The following is a 5,337-nucleotide window of genomic DNA, read 5'->3' as shown; positions in this document are numbered from 1 at the left end:
CCACTATTGCAGCCTACATGTATAGTAAGAGTGCTGTCAAACAACAAACAGTCAACACACAGACATATAGCTACTTTCCAAGCAGTAGGTTTGGGTTTTTGTCTTATATTTTTGTGTGCTTTTAGGCTTTTTATCAGGCTTTCTTTTTAGCACTGGTATCTTTTTCACGTTGGCATAAGAATATCAGTGCAAAAAAGAAAATCTAATAAAAAGCCTAAAAACACACCAAAAATAAGCAAAAACCCAATCCTCTGCTTAGAAAGTAATATATGGACGCAATTTCAAGTTCAATCTATATCTGCTCAGATTGTACAATGTACGAAGTATTTATGATCCAATATATAAGCTTTTGCGGTACCTTTTGTGGCAGTTTTACACCACTTGGCAACCGCACAGGTTTCCTTTTATATATACCTGCTGATAAGGCAGGGCTGTTCCATACAACCTGTAATTTGCTATAACCTACTCAGACTTGAACTTGGACTTCTTCCAGTTCTATCTCAAACATTGGCTATTTCTATTCTTTTAAGAAATAAAGTATGTAACGTTAATACATTGATATCACACTATTTATAGAGCCGCGTCAATGTTGCAATGACTTTTCGTGACAAGAAACTACATTGAAACTTTATGCTTACAGTGTTATGTATTCTTTGATTCTGCAATGGGTGACTAATTATAATGATCGGTATAAGTGATTTCTAACAATTAACCGTGCAACAACAATAAACTTGTCTTGACAAATGGTACCCTGAGACCTCACAGGGTTCCTGTAAATCAGGTTTCTCTATAGATGTTAGCTTTGTCCTATGACTGTGAACTTGTTAACCCCAATAACACACATTATCATACTCATAAATTATGTTGAAAACAATCATGGTGAAACATTAGGAAATACACATATAGCCTTTGCCTATGATTGCACAGTCCATGGTTGCTCTGACATTTTTCCAGTCTTTGTACTATGGCGGGCTGCATGCTCTTTTTCGTAAGGCGTAATGAGGCCATTTTAGTCTTCGTAATCCGTAGGCAGCCTCCCCAAAAATTAACGTAATTCGTAATACTTAGTAGTACATTAGCCGCAAAGTGTAAAGTTGTAATCAGCTCTGAGACTTTAACGTAACTCGTAATTGGCAGCGAAAATTTTGCGTAATTCATAATAACTAGCTCCCATGCAGGCCCTCTTCTATGGCTGTGAATTTAAGACCCCTACAATCCTGAAGTTCATAGCCAATGACAGCCACACTTATATGTTACCAAGTTATATGTATGTAGAAAACCAGTAGTGAAGGCAGACAGTGTACAGTACAGGTGCTGACAGTGGGAGTCAGACCTCCTGTAGGGCCTGATTATCTCCACTGTCAGGACAGGGAAACTGATTTGGTCTGGTGGCCACAAAAGGTCTTCAGAGGTTTGGTGCAGAGGAAGAGAAATGGTTACAGGGTTAAGAAAGGTGATGAACTTGGTCAAAACCGCATAAAAGGAAGGTCGGCTGCTTTGTTACTCAGGGAAATGAGAGCCTAGCTTCAGCATATATTGATGACTTCTCGGATAGGACTTTAAGACAGGTCCCACGTTTGAGGACAGCCACACCTCGAGCACATTAAAGATCCCACCACACCACAAAAATAGTAAGGGTCCCTCCCAGTGTTAGTGGTTCAAACCTTACAGTACGGTCGTACCCAGCTTGTACTTACATGTACAAACCTGGTGTGTTATGCCTAAAGGTGGCTTAGCTGTTATGCAAAAGAAAACATGAAACCACAGCCTCCTCAGAGGTTGGACGCAAAAGAAGAGAAATGGTCCCAAGGTCGGGGCAGGCCATGAACTTGGTCAGAACCACACAAAGGAAGGTCGGCTGCTTTGTTGGTCTGACCGAGTTTCCATGTGGTTCCTCCTGTGGTGTGAAGAATGTGGGGTGGCACTGACCTTGAGTGAACCCACCAGGAAACAAACTCAACACAAACGGTTGAAACTGATCCCTCAATTCTACATGATCTTTCTTAGAATCATTAGATCTAAGTTAATGCGACTAAGATCTGCACAGTGGTCCTCCTAAAGTTTAACTTAACTTCGCACCATCATGGCTTTTACCCTTTCTCTAAACCCCCTGGGACCCCTTTGATCCTGACACTTTAAACTATGGTTCTGGCTCAATTCTATATGATCTTTCTTAGGCCACACCAATTTAATTTCTTGGTTAACGGATTCGCCGCTTCATTTTTTTCTGATTTGCAAATAAAAATAAAAATTCAGAATCAACTGCAAAATGCTCATATTTTGCCCTGAACAATTGAAAACAGTCCTTTCCCTACTACTTGTTACAGTCATTCCATCTTTCAATGCAGTGGTATCATTAAAAGTTCAAAATTCATTGTTTACATTTTGAACCAGCCTAGTGTGTTGACTTTATGGCTCCTATCGTACCCTTTTGTGCCATAATAGGATGCCTAGGCCTGTTTTTATTTTTATTTTTTTTCGCCTGCCCGCTCCATTATTTTTCTAGAAAAATCCGTTAACCAAGAAATTAAATTGGTGTGGCCTTAGATCCAAGTTAATTTGACTAGGATCTGCACATTGGCCCTCATAAATTTTACTTATAAATTGTCAGGTCCATGGCTTTTGTCCTTTAGTTACATTCCCCAGGGACCCCAGTGTACATGCCTGTGAACCTGACACTTCAGAATAAAAGGGTTGTGGCTGTTTGACCAAATCAATTTGACATAGGATAAAATTTGAGACCAACGAGGTCTGACACAGGGCAAATGAACATGGCAGGAAGGGAGACTGATAACCCAGGAGGTTGGGTCGGGTGGAAAACTGAAGAATTTCAGAAGTAGATCTTTAGAACACAAATAATACCATCATTGTTGTGTCTGACAGCTATGGTGGATGAATTTTAACAAAAAGTGTCTGATATGAGGTTGAAGATAGATACTGTCAGGATATTTACTGACAGTTGCTTAAGACAACCATATGGCATACAACTCTTTTGATTTTTGTTAACACTGATGTCAAAAGGATATATGAATGGTTTATTTCAGTTGATACCTCGCAGCCACTTGGCTGAATTACGTACAACTTACAAAATGTCTCTAATTGAATCACATCCAAATTATAAGTGTTACACAGATTACGATAATTTACGGAAATTGTAGACTAAATTTGCGATAATTCCACATATGATCAATTTCTTTCAATAAGTCAAGTATTAAGAGCAGACAAATTCAGTATCAATTAGTTTTAAAATCTAAAATACTACACACATTTCATTAAGAGAAGTGGCATTAAAAGTAGTAGGGAATCCTTATATAATCATTTTCTTTGAACATTTCGATATTTAAAAAAGACAACAACAATTAAGCTACATAGGACAACTTGCCGACCAGATCCTAACCCTAACCCATTCAGGCATAGAACTAGATAGGCACGGTTCTGGGTGCAACACTATCATTGCCCTGTGTTCAGTTCAGTCAGCTTTGGTCTATGACACCTTGGCCAGGTATGCAGGGAAAGGTTTAACCTATTGTAGTGTTAAACACACAATCAGTATTCAGTATGGAGCGGGGTGTAGGAAGGCTTTGGGTGCCTTGAAGTGTGTTTACAAGTGGATTTGGCGGCGCAGTGAAATGTGAAATAGTTTACTCCAGGACTGAATGAGGAGAAATGCCTGACAGGGCAGAAAATCCCAAGTACAAGGCTAGGGACCGTCCAGTGATCACATGTATTATGGTTAGGGACTATCCAGTGGTTATTATGGGGAGGGAAGAAGGAATAGAAGTAAGGTGGCATATGACACCTGAAGTGATACTAATTGATGTTATATCATTCAAAATAAAAGTTGAATGGCCATCTTAAGTCCAATTTTTGTGTTGAAAATTACAGTTCAATTTATTATTCAGAATGAGCTCTTTATAATCAGAAGAAAAAAATGTTAAGAGTGGTTGTTCATCTTTAGCCATCTTTCAACTTTCTCCATGATCTTGCCCGTTATTTTTCTGTGGTGTCTCTTCCTGGGGGAGCAAAGCTGACCTTCAGTGATGTTTTGGCATCAGCAATGAAACATGCAGGGAAGGGGGGTGGGGGGCAGCTGACAGGTCAACGACCTTTTCCAGTGTAATTGTTTACTCTCCTGAATGCCTTTGAACTGACAAGTCATGGAAGTTTTCTCAACTTTTAAGCTTGCCCAAGATTTTCCTCTCTTCAAAGCAGACCAACTTCTATTTTGGCAAGAAATTTTCAAATGGGTTGGATAAAGTCAGAGACATTCCTCCTCCTTTCCAGTTTTCATATTGCATCAGACAAGAGTACAAGGATACCGCAACTAATTATCAAGCTTAGCTGACAGAAGAAAAACTTCCTTGTCACTTCAAGCAGGGATGTGTGTGGGTGTTAGTTAGTTAGTCTGAAACTTCCGCTGTTTCTGTTGGCATCAAAGTAAACATGTCCCACTGACACCCAAGCAAGCTGAGAATTAGGAACAGTTCTGAGCAGTTAAAGAACTACCAAACAAGTTTAGCTGACAGAAGGAAAACTTCCAAGTTCCTTGTCACTTCAAACAGGGTTAAACTTACAGCACAGTGAGTGGGCATTTGTTAGTCTGAGCTTCCGTTATTTCTGTTGGTATCAACATAAACATGTCCAACTGACACTCAAGGAACGGCTGAGAATTAGAAACAGTGCAAGGAAACTACAGCTTAGCTGATAGAAGAAAAACGTCCTTGTCATTTGAACAGTTGAACTTTAAAGTGAGATGTTAGTCTGAGCTTCCGTTGTTTCTGTTGACATTAACATAAACATGTCCAACTGACACTTGAGGAAGCAGAGAGTTAGGAACAGTTCTAAGAATGACCCTGAGTCACTGAATGGTGTTTGATGAGTGGAAACGAGTGTCTAATGCTGTGTCCTTGGGAGGGGGGGCTATCTCATGTTTGTGCTGGTGTGAAACGATACTGTTACACTCGTGAGTCATCAGGCATGCACAGCAAGGCTATAATTCCTTCTCTTTGGTTTCTTGGAACTCTCATCTCATCTCATCTATCCCTTACTAAGGACTTAGTCTGACTATTTGACTGTTGGGCCACCACAGAAATCTCAGACAGGCCTGTCCTTTCCCCCCTCCCCTCTAGCCTCCAGTGGTTAGTGTGGTAGAGACTACCTCCCCTCCATCTTTTCTGTTGCCTACCTCCCTTTCTTCCTCCTTGGACTTTTCTGATGAGAAATTAAATACCCAAGTTGATAGTCTCCACCAGACTTCTTTTGCGGGGTGAATAAATTGTAGAAATGGGCCTAAAAAGGGTATTAATTGGCCAGAGAAGATAGCCGGCAAGAGAAGCT

The 5,337-nt window shown here is 40.1% G+C and overlaps 1 protein-coding gene across 1 annotated transcript in view; it reads right to left on the bottom strand.

The window, feature by feature from the left end:
- Window positions 1–5,337, bottom strand: part of LOC109464974 (EF-hand and coiled-coil domain-containing protein 1-like) — a 54,795-nt gene that overhangs the window by 41,387 nt on the left and 8,071 nt on the right. The window lies entirely within an intron of this gene.

The sequence above is a fragment of the Branchiostoma belcheri genome, unplaced genomic scaffold, assembly GCF_001625305.1.
Source record: "Branchiostoma belcheri isolate BF01 breed outbred unplaced genomic scaffold, Haploidv18h27 scaffold144, whole genome shotgun sequence".
NCBI classification, from domain to species: Eukaryota; Metazoa; Chordata; class Leptocardii; order Amphioxiformes; family Branchiostomatidae; genus Branchiostoma; species Branchiostoma belcheri.
This window is presented reverse-complemented; position numbering and strand designations above follow the sequence as displayed.